Here is a 15,313-nt window from a genome sequence, read left to right as displayed (position 1 = left end):
GAACAACAACTAGCAAAGCAGTGCAGGGATGCTTTTTTCTTGTTTTCTGTGGTGTAACTTTTCTGAACACAAACAAGATGCGTTCTCCTGTGATGTTAGCACGTTAAGAAAAAGCAATAAAAATTTCAGCATTCTAAGTGTCATTTTTATTGTGGTGTTTCAGGAATTCAGTGACAATACAATGAGACATGATCTATGTAACCTAATCAAAAACATAACAAAGTGCTTTCCAGCCTCTATGTTCAAAAGTGTTTAGGGATCCCAAATCCCATTTTCATGTATCCAGCAAGAGGCTTGCTTCCAGAGGAAAGGCTCTGGGAGGCCTCAAAAGACTCAGACTTTCTGCAGGTGGTCTCCTGTAGAGTCAGCCCTGGCTTTTGAGACATTTGCTGTCCGTGACCAAAATTTTACCCCTGTACTGGAAAACTGCATGTCTTTGTGTACGCTGACTTCAGTGCACTTACTTCCTGACTTTTTAGTCTCAGCACCGTGGCTCTTTCCTGTTCCTTTAAAAAAAAAAACCACCACACACACTCCCCTCAAAAAGCCCTTGCATGCTCTGCTTGCTCAGTTAACTCTGATTCTTGATCCTTCCATACTTTCCACTAATATTGTTACATTATTTCTGCTAAACTATGAAATATAATAAATAAACTTAATCAGATGTGACTGCATTCCTATTTCTGAAAGCTGTCCAAGATGGTGAATTAAGTGAGGGAGGGAGGGAGGGGGGGTTTGGATTGCACTGTGATCTGTGATAGTTGAATATAGGTTGAAAACTCCCTTGAATTAGATGTAATACAAAATACATAGAGTTTCAGGGCATCTTCTCAAATAAAGGTCAAGAAGAGAGTGAAAATAAGCTCTATCCTGTTTGAAATAGATTTCAGTAACAATATATTCATTCTCTTAAGCTACTTTGCATATTTTTCATAGCAGTGTTATATTTAAGGTGTGAAACAAGATTTTTGTAGTTGTATTTTTAGCAAGATATTTTCAAAACTGTCTTTTTAAAAAAAATTAAAAATCTGCCTTTGTATGTCTGTCTCAGGCTTAATTTCTGCAGTCTGAAAACTGATTTCCAATGGTCATGAAAAAGCCAACTTGATTATCTTGAAGTCAACAGGAATCTTGTTGAGGCTGTAGAACTGGACTGGTAATAAATGCCTCTGGTCCACGTGCACAGCGATGGTTGATGCATGGTTCATGTGTGCCATTTTAATCTCTGAAATGAAATAGATGGAAATGATGGTTGGAGCCCGATCATCATAGCAATGCATATCAGTGTAGTATCTTTGTGGCATTCTTCCATCTCTTAATGAACTAGGATGTCATACCATTGAACTTCATACAGTAAATGGGCTCTAGAAATTTGTCCAGAGGCTGTCTGCTGAAGGGGACTACCTTCCCCGTGGTTTACTGCACGGATCTAGCAACTTTAAGAAGACAGTGCCTTGACTTAAAGCCTCTCCCACCCAAAGTCACGGTGAATTTACTGTTTTGCTTCTTTCTAAGTTCTCAAAGTGTTTGATTATTCCCTGGCAAATCAGTTGTTGCCTGCATCTTGCCATTTAATAGCTCTGTCAAGTGATCGGTTTGGTTTACTTTACATAATTGTATTAGTACACAGTAAGCTGTCTCTCCGGAGGAGCTCACAAAGGTGTTGGCAGGGCTCAGCATGCAGGTATGAGAAATGAGGGGTGATGGTGGAGCGCATCTGCCCCATCCAGGGGTGCTTCGTGTTCGAGGAGAGGCAGGAAAAGGGTAGCAGAGGTTGTCATCCTCCAAATATAAGCGCCAGTTTCCAGGGATGTTTTTTCTGCCTTGCAGAGCGACCTGCAGAGTGTGGGAGCTGAAAGGGGTTGTGGAGGAACATCATCCACCTAATCCCTCTCTTTCTGGAAGCCTGGCCTTTTTACAGGATAGGAGAAACCGGCTGAAGCCATTTCATGAATCACCTCCTCTTTCTGCCAGGTTGCTGGCATGAGCAGCACGTGGAAAGGCAGCTCGCTCGTCCGGGTGCCCGGCCCACCCGTGCCCATGTGGAGGTGACCACCCATCCCCAAGGTCTCCCACAACACCTCACCAGGGCAGTGAGGAGGAAGATGAGGAGAAGAAGGCATTTTACTCTAGTGGGGTCAGCAAGGCAGGAAGGGATGTGCTTTCAGATAGCCCGCTGGGCTGGTTATTACAAGGAGCAGGGCATAAGAAAGAAGCATCTACTGCGAAATACATAGTGGTGTCTGAACCTAAGTGACCTTTCCAACACTGGTACAAGTTTCCGAAAGCCTTCGTGCTTAGTGGGAACCAGAGTAGTTTTATGCTAAGGCATGTTGTAACGTTTCTTGAATCGTTTTACTAGGGCCAAAGTGTTGTTTAAAATGCTGTTTATTTTGTAAGTACAAGTAATTGTGCTGAGAGTGGATTTGCTGTAACCCATGTAGATGGTTTCTTCTTTTTTGTTTCGTTTGTAATGGACTTCTTTTAAAACCTGCTTGGTTTGTAACCTGGGTCCCAGTTCAGCTCCCAGGGAATCAGCAGAAAGTTTCATGCTGTATTTCATGGGCTGTGGTGGAGGAGATTGGAGGACTGTCACCTTCTTAGCGGTTATACTATCCTCTCCTCCTCCACCTGAGCAGAAATGGCATTTGCTTTTCAGTCCTACTGCTGAGTCGACCAGTCAGCATCATGACTGGCACCGGTTATGGTGGCTTAATAGCCAGTTACGATTATTGAGAGCTGGATCCCTTTCAGTTCAAAAAGTCGACTGAAGCTATCAAATAATTTTGCTGCTGATCTTACAGCAGTATTTCTGAACTGATCACGTGGATATAAATTTTATTACAGCTCCCCTGGATGTCTCAAGCTCTCAAGCAGCGCATTTAAAAATCAGTGTAATCTCCATTTAGCACCTGAAGCGAAGTCATATGCTAAACACAAGGCTGCAGAGTTTGGCTGCAAGAGAGGTGCTTTGGTGTAAAGCTGATCTATTTTGAATGTATTCGCTTAATGCCAGGAAGCAGGGCAGTGAATATTGCAACGTATAGTCCATGTCTGGCAGTTTCCAGTGAATTAGTTATATTGCCATGAAGAAGGCGGTGTGTAACAGCGACAACACCTGCAAAAATAGCTAATGTGCTGTTGGCTTTAGGGCTCCATTTAAAAGGCAGGGTGATAATGGAAGCACATAATGTTGCTCAGACATGAATATCTACTGCCGTGGTCTGCAGGTCGTGCTGTAACTGCTCTCTAAATTTAAATAAGTACTTACTGTGTGCATCTGCACCAGATGGCACAGGTTTAGCACAGCCTGTGCTGCACTGAGTGAAATGGAGCCTTTTTTGTTGGTGGTGGTAAGGATATGTCCAGCAAGATAGAAATAGATTAAGTACAGACTTTTGTTCCCCATGTAGTACTTTCACTGCAGTATCTGTCAGTCAAGCAGATGATGCTCTGTAGGAATGAATGACCAAAGGGGAGTGATGACCCCAGGTGGGAAAAAAGTTACCAACTTGAGCAAATGCTTGATTTCCTGGAAGATTCCTTGTACTGAGATAAGTTGTTGTAGCCAGACCAGCTACCTTTAGTAAAGTAAAAGCCTAATCTTTTTAGCAACTCACTGTAGTACTATTATTGCTTTAGTAAGGGGATGCAAATGTCTCGTCTTCAGACAATTTGCATCTGCTAACTTAGCATCTGTCCTGATATTTAAACAGTGCAGTTACCAAACCAGGAATTTAAAATTCCACAGATAACCCGAGTTATAACTAATTTTTAGTGCTCTGTCACTGGACTTCAGCTTTTTTTGTGGTCTGTTTAAACCAGGACGCTTAGGAATTGCCCATTCCCTCTGAAAGCTGTGCTCCCCTTAGCCAGCAGAGGCTGCGTGGCATGCTTGGGCGCCCAGCTCCACGCCCGTCTCTTGGCTCCCTGGGCTGGATTCACAGTGGTCCTGGCATTTATAAGGATCTCTGCACGCGCAGTACCTCCACAGAGTATATTTATAGTGCAGGCTTGAAGGAAATGTAAATTAAGGCGTACACTAGCAGGTGACAGCGATAGGACATGTTTTAGGGCTGAGTGGAAGGCAGGTCAGTTAACCTTTGTTTTGCCAAATAGGAAATAGAAAAAATGTATATGAAATCACTCCATGTTTTATGAAAAATAAAAGTAATTAGTTACTCTGTAATCAAATGACTGTAGAAATGCTAGGTAGTAACAACTGCTGTATTCCTGCTTGCGAGGTGCTACGCATCTGGAATTATTTTCCTGATGTTTCAAAGGAAGTAAAATTGGGTTTGTTCTCCTGAGAGTCAATTAGTTCTCTGCCGGTAAATATTTCTAAATCTGTAGGTGAAAAAAGAGTAAAGCTTCATCAGTGCTACAGAGAACAGGTCAATTGTATAACTGCTTCTGCAGAATTAGTTAGCAGAGTAACACGTCAAAGCAGAAGGTTAATTTGCAGCCCCAAGTCCTCTAAGCTGTAAGACTGCTGCACTCACTGAGGACCCCGGTGCCCACAGGGGACCAATTTACCTGCAGCTGTTTTGAAGTCCCACCTTCTGGTTTCCAACTAAAACAGGAGTTACACTTTACAGGTGTAATCTGGTAGAGCGAGGGAATCTACCTGTCGGTGGCTTTTTCCACCGACAGCTTTGTATTATGGGAATACCAGTTTGGCCCTTAAGTTGTCAGATTTGCCACCGTCAGTCCCCTATGGCTTTCCAAGGACCAGTTTTGTGACAGTGTGTCGCTGTAGACTGTGACCACCGTTTTAATTTCAGAATACAAACTGCTGCCAGGGGAAAGATAATTATGATGCAAATGCTGTTGGTTTTTTTTCTACAAAAAAATACACAGGTGTGGTGTTGAGAGCTAATGTCAAGAAAAGCAAAATTAGCCCTAAGATATTAAAATACCTGCTTAGTCTAAGTTCAATTTTTAAAGAGAAATCGGTTACAAGGTGCAATCTCAGCTCAGCTCCTTTTGTATGGATGAGGAGTGGGGACTGGGCTATTAAACCGAGGATGTCAAACAAGTTGCAGATTCTTACAAGTTGCACTCATACATTTAAAAAAAATTCATTACACTTTTTAAAGAAGGAGCCTGCCCCTGTTCTCCAGTTTATAAATATTTCATGCTGAAATAATGCATGAGGTAGCAGAGCTCACACCACGCTGCAGGACTGGAATCGTTCTTTTTGGCTTCTGATTGAAGTGGATCACTGGGGAACTGCACGTATGCTGAAGCCAGCGTACCCAAATCTGCCGCTGCAGGGTTTGCTTCTCAGCAGAAGCGCATGAGGGGAACAATTTGGCCAGCAGGGACTGAGTGCGGTCTGTGTTGCTTGCTCTCTAGGTTGGTACAGAGGTTGAGCTTTAACAAAACAGGAAAAAAAGTAATATTATGTCTAATGTTATTCTGTAATGCAGTTACAAATGCATTGCCCTTTTCACCAGTTAACGGGCAAGTGAAATCAGTGCATGACCCATTAAGAAAAAAGCTGCCTTTCCCCCCCCCCCCTTTTTTTTTTCCCTTTTCTGGCCCAGAGGTTCAGATTTTGGGCTGCTGGTGGTTAAGTAGGGTAATTAAAGAGCTCGTCTCAGGAGACAGTTATGGGAAAGAAGGAGAAAACCTCCTTTCCTGTTTGTGGCTTTGGGGTGGAAAGGTAGATTCCCTGAGCATCAAGTCGGGAGTGCTTCATGGAAATGGAGTTCGGCTGCAGCAGCGTGTGGCGGTGGAAACCACGGGCAGGTGAGCTGCTCCAACCCCAAGCATCGAGGTGGTGGCGAACCCGATGGCCGGCGCGCCCTTCGCAGAGCTGCCCCCAGACCCCTGGGAAGCAGCGGCTGCCGGCCTCTAAGCAGGACATGGGGAGAGGCGACATGAAGTTCTGGGGATGCCGTGCAAGGAATGCATGAATGCCCATTACAGCTCGTCATTTATCATGGAAATTAGGTGTACAGGGCAGACTGTATAGTGTAATTTAGTACTATTTGTATTCCCAAGTCAGCTCATTTTATCTACATAAAACACTTAATTTCCTGTGCTCCGTCTCTCCTAATACTAGATTTTGTCATGAGCCCCACGGAATATGGGGATTCCTGGAGGTCATGTGTTTCTAGTTATCTGAGGGGGAAGATGTAAAAGAACTGGACCCGAAATAAACACTCTGTCAATTAAAATATTATATGCTTCCTTTTCTGAATCACTACTAATTTGCATGATCTGGTGAGAACTACTGGGAAAAAGCCCTTGGAGAAATATTACAAAATGCCCAGATGATTTGCATATTTAAACAATTTATTCAGCAATCTGTTAAATCTTAAGTGATCTGTTGAAACAGAAAATATAAATCACCCAACATTTTAGTACAAATGAGGTTTCTTCGTCGAAAGATAAAACTTAATTGTACATTGTGCTCTTCTGTTAGCAGGATTTTTTATCCTGTTAAACCTTTATAAGGTCACTAATTAATTGTTTTACCAAGCCAGTGGTTTGTTGGGGATTATCTGCATCAACCCTGTTTCTGATGCGTAGGAGAGAAACGCGTGTTCCAGCCAGACTATAGTTTTAGTGATTCATCAGAATTATCTCAGCTAATACTGGGATTTCCTCCCTCTTGGTTCATTTTGTGAAAGTATCAAGGAGATAATTCAGGTTGAAGTGCTGGATTAGGACTAGTGAGAGTCACAGGTGAATTCTTGGCTCTGGCACTGACGTCCCGGGCAGCCTTGAGCAAGCTGTCGTCAGCTCAACCTATAAACGCATTGAAGGAATCAAGTGTTCCCAAATCTGTGAGCGTGTACAGTCTTTTTTTTTGTCTTTTTTTCCTGGCTGACTAGGTTCATAGTCTTGGTTGAAACCCTGTGGTACTGTTAGTCATAATAAAGAATATTCCCTGGTTACTGGATGCACTTTGACAGAATTTAAGAGTGAAATTAAATCAGAATTACCTCCACATTTTATACTGCCCGCAGTCCCAAAGCTGCTAGGAACCAGATACTGCTTTACAGCTCCTTTTGGAAGTAGCAGAAAATCATTTCTTCCCCCCGTCCCGTGTTTGCAGTGAGGCACCATGAGATGCAGCGAGTTGTCTAAACATTTTAAATGAGCAAGGCATGGAATTATATCACCATTCACAACCCACTTCTCCTGATATCTGGTCCCTTGCTCCACTAACTGCATCTCTATGCAAATCTTTACCAGATGCAGATTGGCAGGGCCTGGCATAGCTAACGGACTCAGTCCCTGATCTTACCCTGCAGACAGTTGGACCTAAAGTTGGAATTTGGTTTCTTTAAAAGTAATTGTCATTGTTTGAAAAGAAACAGGCTGTTCTAGCTGCTGACATGGGAGACTTAGAAACTGATTGGCAAATTTGAATGCAGAAAAGAGACTCTGGTTAAAATCCAAGTGCATATGTGATACCGGTTGTTTTTAACATTACTGTAATCAACTAATTTCTTGTGGATAATTAAGTACTTGGAATTCTTTTGTCTTGCATTAGCTGTTTCAAACATCAGGAACAGGGTGGTGGTTGTTTTTCTCTAAAATGTAAACTCATAATTAGGTTAACAAGTAAAAATACTGACAGACTGGCAAGGAAGAATTATGAAATGTGAAACTTTAGTCATGGAAAAAGGATAGCACGGGTGCTGCTATCTCAGCAGCCTGAATTGTGCCAACACCTCCTGTGTTTCTGTGGTGGGTTGACTTTGGCCAGCTGCCAGACGCCCACCACTCTCTCACTCCTGCTCTTCAACAGGTGGACAGGTGGAAGAAAATAAGATGAAAAAGCTCGTGGGTCGACATGAGGACAGGGAGATCACTTACCAGTTACCGTCATGGGCAAAACAGACTTGACCGGGGGAAAATTAATTAAATGTATTGCCAGTTAGAATAGAAGTGGATGGTGACAAACAAGGACAAAAACTAAAACACCTTACCCCCTCCACCGCCCCTTTGCCCAGGCTCAACTTCACTCCTTCATCCCCAACTCTTCTGCCTCCCCCTACTCCAAGCAGCGCAGTGGGATTTTGGGGGATGGGAGGGTTGCAGTCAGTCTGTAACAGCTCCTCTCTGCCACTCCTTCCTCTGCACGCTTTTCCCCTCCTCCAGTGTGGGCTCTCCATGGGCTGCAGTCCTTCAGGACAAACCTGCTCCAGAATGGGTCCTTCCGATGGGCTGCAGCTTCCTTCAGGGCATATTCTGCTCCAGTGTGGGGTCCTCCATGGCTGCAGTGTGTATACCTGCTCCAGCATGGTCTCTCCAGGGGCTGCAGGGGATCCCTGCTCTGGCACCTGAAGCACCTCCTCCCCCTCCTCCCCCATCCCCTTGGTGCTCGCAGGGCTGTTTCTCACACTTTTCCCCTCACCCCTCGCTGCCGGGCAGCATTTTGCCCTTTCTTACCCAGGCTTCCCCTGAGGCGCCGCCATCGTGGTTGCAGGGCTCGGCCGTGCCCCGCGGTGGGTCCGTTGGAGCCAGCTGGAACCGGCTGTGTCCGGCACGGGACAGCCCCGGCCGCTCCTCACAGAGGCCGCCCTGCAGCCCCCTGCCAGTGCCTGGGCACCTGAGTCCAGTAGAGTTTCAAAACCTAAATCTATTTAGGATCTAAATTAGTTTGGGTCCTCAAAATAAACCCTGCAGAGATAATGCAGCATACCTTCTCCAGCTTGGGAAGGCCGGGGTTTCAAGGATTATCAGTGTCTGGATCTTGGTCTCTCGGGTAGCAATTAAGCTTGATGGTAGCGTCCTTACTGAAGCACGAGCATCTCTGGAGTGAAGATGTGCAGATGGGAAGCAGTGCTGTGAACACTGTGAACTGAGCTGTCACTCTGCATGTTTGGGTGTGCCCTGACCCAGACAGGGATAGACGCAGAAGGGAGGCCTGTCAGAGTCAAAATGTCAGAAGGTGGTGTTGGGTTCATCAGCCTGGACACAGCCATGCTCTGCAGACAGCTGTCCCAAACTGTGGGTTGATCACCCACCAGATCCTTTCCTTCCCTTATATCTGCTGCCCTGGATGAGCTGGGAGAGGGGACACAGCTGAGTCCGAAGGAGGAGGTGGTCTCCCGTCAGCCTCTCTGGGGCTAAGAGCCCTGGCTGTTACCCTGCTGTGGCTCAGGAGAGGTGGTGATGAGCAAGCAAAGAAGGTACTGAGAAAAAAGTTGAAGACTTCTGTGCCGTCAATGTTTCTTCTTCTCCAGCACCCATCTGGCTGGAAGCTGTGCTCCTTGTCTCCCCTGTCTCCATGGTAGGCAGCTGAGGCTTTTCCAGACAACCTCGCTCGATGGCAGGGCACCCTTACTATTCCAGTGGGTCTCACTGATGCGGATGTGACATGGTTCAAAATTTGGGGGGCAGGGTTGCCTGATTTTTAATCATGACATTAAAATTACATTAATTGGATTTACCACACAAAAATGCTCAAAAGCTTTTATGAGTGAGAAATTAGATTTACAAATCCTTCCATGCCTTTACAGTACAAATCCTGCCAATAAATCCTAAATACACTTTCAAATATAAATCCTTTCTTTACCCTTGGGATGGAAATCACTGATTTATGAATCAGAACGGTAAAAATCCTGAGGTTCTATCAGGTTTACAAATCCTGGCATGATTTTTAAATGGAAAATTCTGGTCTTGCATTTCTGGGTTTCGTGTCACTTTATCCCTGGAAGAACAGTGCGTGGTTTGCATCTGCTTCTACTTCTGCATGCGCTGGCATAGGTCCTGGTGTTTTATTTCAGCCTGGGTCATCAGTAAGAAATGTCCTAGTGGACATGGTAGGAAGGAGAGGTTTCTTCTTTCTCTGGAGACTTTAAACAGTTACATGTGAGAGGCAATAGAGTGTGATTTGTTGCTGGCCCTTCTTGGCAGTGGCATGGCTCCCTTTGGTTGGTGCATTGAGAGGTCGGCTTCTCCCAGGGCTGACTGTCCAAGCCACCCTCTTGCTCCTGATCACGAGATGAGAGGCAGGACTGGTAGAGGTCCTGTGAGCATCAGAAGGGTGGGGAGCTCAGGAGCAACCCTTGGTAGGAGATCAGCCTGGCCAAATGCGGAAAGCAGCAGGACAAAAGGCTGCTTAGAAGGAAAAGTCACTTTTGCCAAAATGGTAGCGGAGACTGTCATGTATTTAAAGTGATTTCTGATACAAGACTAAATTTACTTCTGAATCGAATGGAAAATAACTTTTGCATGTAAGAAGTTCTTTTCTCCTCTTCTGGCAATCATGTTTGTGTCTTCCTGCAGACTGCCCTGATCTCCATCTTCTCCACTGTTTTCCTTCGTCCTTGCTCCCCAAGGCAGGTTGTTTAGGTCCTGACAAAGAGAGAAGAAAACATAACTGTGCCAGGTAGCTACAACCATGTGTACACTCTGCAGTGATGCAAGCTGTTGCTCAGGGTTGCATGGCTGGCCTTCTCCACGCGTCCATCGCACTTGACTGTTTTCCTTTGAAAAGTCTGCTCCCTGCAGCCAAGGGCACAGCTGCAGCTCAGGTAACATGACCGGGGGGCACTGGCTTGGCAGTAGCAGCACTTGCTTTGTTGCTTCACACTTTGAAAAACTGAGTAACTTTCTGGAACAGCTCCAGAGGCTCTCTGCACGAAACTGTGTTTTCAGAGGCGTTGCAGAGGTGGCAGGCGCCTCAGTCAGCAGTGGCTTTTATTGCAGCCCATCCCTATATGGGAACAGACGCTTTCAGATGCTGGCTGCCTTCCTGTCCTGTTTTAACACCACTACCACAGGACCCTCACAAAATTCAGTGCAGGAGCTTCCAGGGCATGCAGCACTGTTGCAGCCTGCCAACTCACCTTACGTGCCACTGCTCTGGTGCAGACACGGCCCTCCACAGCTGTGATATGCGGACCCAAGATTACCCTCACTGAGTAGGTCCCCTGAAATAGCCATATCATCTTTCTGTCTTAGGCTTTAACTGAGCAAACACCTATGCACAGGGATATAAACCAGGAGGAAGGAGGTGTAGTGAAAGAAAGGAGAACTAAACAAAGCAACAAGGAAATCTTTGAGCCCTGTCATTTGAGATTCTGAAGTGAAAGCAGACTGGATTTTGACAGTTACTCTGTTTAAAAAATCACAGTGGTGAGACGGGAAAACCAACTACTTCCCTCCATCAGTGGACATATTGTGACTAATGGAAAGCTACCCTAAAGACCTCTTAGCTCTATTTCCTTGTTTTGAAACTGCCAAGAAATTGTCACGTGATACTTTGCATAATTTGCTAGTACAAATGTTGTCATTGTACTCCTTGTACTATCATTGTACTCCATATAATCCTTGAAAGAAATATTGAGTCGGATGTGATTAACAATGGGGGGACAACCAAATACACCTGGGTCAGAGGCTTGAATGTTTGGTAGGTCCATGCCAGCAGCCATTGCCAGCTTGACTTCTGCTCCACAATTTAATTCTGCATATTTATCGTGCTCACTGTAGTATTATCTAGTACAAAGCCAAGAGTTTAAATCATACTGACTTCCTCAAAAACACCTTCTTGGAAACACTTTAAAAATAACTTTGATCAGGTGAATAGTCACACTCCCAAGTGGCCAGTGGGACAACTTAGAAGAACATGGCTACAGGCTGTCTTTAGTTATCTCAAAGGCTCAGTTTCTTTTACATTTGACCCACTGCTAGCCCCTAGAAATTATTTGAATGTTTTTAAACTAGAAGAGAGTAGATTCAGACTAGATATAAGGAAGAAATCTTCAATGATTGGTGGTGAAACACTGGAAGTGGTTGCCCAGAGAGGTGGTAGATGCCCCATCCCTGGGAGCATTCAAGGTCAGGCTGGACGGGGCTCTGAGCAACCTGATCTAGTTGAAGATGTCCCTGCCCACGGCAGGGGGGTTGGACTAGATGACCTTTAGAGGTCCCTTCCAACCCAAACTATTCTATGATTCTATGATTCTATGATTCTATGATCTGTCATAGAATCAAAGAATCATAGAATGATTGAGGTTGGAAAAGACCTCTAAGATCATCAAGTCCAACCGTCGACCCAACACCACCATGCCCACTAAACCATGTCCCTAAGCACCTCATCTACACGTCTTTTAAATACCTCCAGGGATGGGGACTCAACCACCTCCCTGAGCAGCCTGTTCCAATGTTTCACCACTCTTTCAGTAAAGAAATTTTTCCTCACATCCAATCTAAACCTCCCCTGGCGCAACGTGAGGCCATTTCCTCTCGTCCTATCGCTTGTTACTTGGGAGAAGAGACCAACACCCACCTCGCTACAACCTCCTTTCAGGTAGTTGTAGAGAGCGATGAGGTCTCCCCTCAGCCTCCTTTTCTCCAGGCTAAACAACCCCAGTTCCCTCAGCCGCTCCTCATAAGACTTGTTCTCCAGACCCCTCACCAGCCTCGTTGCCCTTCTCTGGACACGCTCCAGCACCTCGACGTCCTTCTTGTAGTGAGGGGCCCAAAACTGAACACAGTATTCGAGGTACGGCCTCACCAGTGCCGAGTACAGGGGCACGTTCACTTCCCTATTCCTGCTGGCCACACGATTTCTGATACAGGCCAGGATGCCATTGGCCTTCTTGGCCACCTGGGCACACTGCCGGCTCATGTTCAGCCGGCTGTCGACCAGCACCCCCAGGTCCTTTTCCACTGGGCAGCTTTCCAGCCACTCTTCCCCAAGCCTGTAGTGCTGCATGGGGTTGTTGTGGCCCAAGTGGAGGACCCAGCACTTGGCCTTGTTGAACCTCATCCAGTTGGCCTCGGCCCATCGATCCAGCCTGTCCAGGTCCCTCTGCGGAGCCTTCCTACCCTCAAGCAGATCAACACTCCCGCCCAACTTGGTGTCGTCTGCAAACTTACTGAGGGAGCACTCAATCCCCTCATCCAGATCATTGATAAAGATATTGAACAAGACCAGCCCCAAAACTGAGCCCTGGGGAACACCGCTCGTGACCGGCCGCCAACTGGATGTAACTCCATTCACCACAACTCTCTGGTCCCGGCCGTCCAGCCAGTTTTTTACCCAGCGCAGAGTACACCTGTCTAAGCCGTGAGCCACCAGCTTCTCGAGAAGAATGCTGTGGGAGACGGTGTCAAAGGCCTTACTGAAGTCCAGGTAGACCACATCCACAGCCTTTCCCTCATCCACTAGGCGGGTCACCTGGTCATAGAAGGAGATCAGGTTGGTCAAGCAGGACCTGCCTCTCATGAACCCGTGCTGGCTGGGCCTGACCCCCTGGTTGTCCCGCACATGCCTTGTGAGCGCCCTCAAGATGAACCGCTCCATAATCTTCCCCAGCACCGAGGTCAGGCTGACAGGCCTGTAGTTCCCCGGATCCTCCTTCCGGCCCTTCTTGTAGATGGGCGTCACATTGGCAAGCCTCCAGTCGTCCGGGACCTCCCCCGTTAACCAGGACTGCTGATAAATGATGGAGAGCGGCTTGGTGAGCTCCTCCGCCAGCTCCCTCAGCACTCTCGGGTGGATCCCATCTGGCCCCATAGACTTGTGAGCATCCAGGTGGCGTAGCAGGTCATTGACTGCTTCCTCTTGGATTATGGGGGGTTCATCCTGCTCGCCGTCCCTGTCTTCCAGCTCGGAGGGCCGAGTACCCTGAGGATAACTGGTCTGCCTGTTAAAGACTGAGGCAAAGAAGGCATTGAGTACCTCAGCCTTTTCCTCATCCTCGGTAGATGATGTCAGACCCATCTTTGGCCATTCTTCTGTCATGCTCATGGAGATGAGGGGTAGGGATGGGCCATCTTAGTGCAGACCTGATGCTGGGTCCTGGGACTTCCCATAACCAGGAGGATTTCCATTGCGAACACCCCAGGGGTCAACCTCTGATCATCTGTGCCCAGAGGTAAGAACTGCACATAGTAAGGCCAAAATTTCCGTGGGCTGCAAACCTCATGAGCAGGTGTTATACCATTGACACGGAGACAGTTAGCCTGGCATGGTTTGAAGCTGTTTTTCCGGAGTATCTGTAGCCCTGTTGTGTCCAGGATGCACTGCCCTTACCACATGTATGCAACACAGTACGTACACACATATTTCTTCCTAGGAGCAAATACTTGTTTTCAAAGTGGTTAATGAGAAGCTTAGGTTCAAAAAGATGAGAAAGCAAAGCTCAAATGTGACACTGTCTTGCCTTATAGAAGTGTGAAGAATCTTAGCAGGATGTAGACTTAGGGCTTTCAGAGGAAAATCACAGGCTTACCTCAGAGTTGCTTCATTTTTTATTTTGTCGCAGCTAGAATTACCCCAAGAATGACTGATACATACCTTCTTTATAACACATGCTGTTACTTGTACTGTTGTGCTTGTTGTAAAGCATGCTCTCTCTTAATGTCATTTTGAAGGTAGTTTATGAACAATGCAAACAAATTCAAAACTTTATGAAAAGGAAGAACAGGAGTAATTCTTACACTGATGCCAAACTTTGAGTCAGTGCTCAGAAATGGTAAATAAAAACATAGTTGAGAGGTCTTTCTTTATGAGAGATGTAAGATTTTTTTTTTCTGTTTGCCAGGAATGCAGCGCTTCCACGACAAAGGAAATAGGGAGTAATATAATGTCAGTAATCTTGTGTCCAACTTCAAGATATGTATTATGCATGAGTAGTTTTGCCTGGCAGGCAATGAATTTCCAGAAAGGTTAGATTTACGCCGCATAGATAATATTGAAAGAATTATGTTGCCAATGCCATCATGGCTTCCAAAGCATTTTATGTTCCTGCAGACTCAATGCTGAGGCAAAATAACTGTTTCCAATCACCAAGTCCTGAGCCAAGAGCCTGCCTAGTTCCTGAAATGAAAGAAAATGCATTAATAGTTCCTGGTTTATTTGAAACATGGGGAAGTTGACACAAAGATTAAAAGAACTGAAATGTTGAAGGGGAGAAACACATTGGTGGGGATTTTGATCAGACTTGTTCTACAAAAGCTCACATATATTTTATTACATACCTTCTCGACTTTTCTGCCTGGTTCAAAAGTGCACAGCAGTGCCATTAAGATTCCCAGGGCAGCGGGTACTGTGGTCTTGTATTACATTCGTGCCACCATTTCACTCCTGGTTTTTAAGGTCTGAGCATGTGATAATGGTCTGAGAAATGCATGTTGCTTGTCAAGTAACTCACCCTCTGCTACAGCACCAGTTGTGTGAAAGAAGGAGCATCACAGAGATTGACAGGGGGTTAGGGCCATGCATAGCCGGTAGGGCATGACAGGGTCCCAGCATAGCAAGGTCTGTGTTGTGCTTAAAAGGCCTTCTACTATCTGCCATGATGATTTCATGGAAGCATTACAATCTCCTTTTTCC

At 45.8% G+C, this 15,313-nt stretch overlaps 1 protein-coding gene across 2 annotated transcripts in view; it reads left to right on the top strand.

The window, feature by feature from the left end:
• Positions 1–15,313, top strand: part of CYYR1 (cysteine and tyrosine rich 1) — a 62,402-nt gene that overhangs the window by 17,709 nt on the left and 29,380 nt on the right. The window lies entirely within an intron of this gene.

This window comes from Aptenodytes patagonicus, chromosome 1 (assembly GCF_965638725.1).
Source record: "Aptenodytes patagonicus chromosome 1, bAptPat1.pri.cur, whole genome shotgun sequence".
NCBI classification, from domain to species: Eukaryota; Metazoa; Chordata; class Aves; order Sphenisciformes; family Spheniscidae; genus Aptenodytes; species Aptenodytes patagonicus.
Note: the sequence above shows the minus strand (reverse complement) of the source record. Positions and strands in the feature narration are given on the sequence as shown.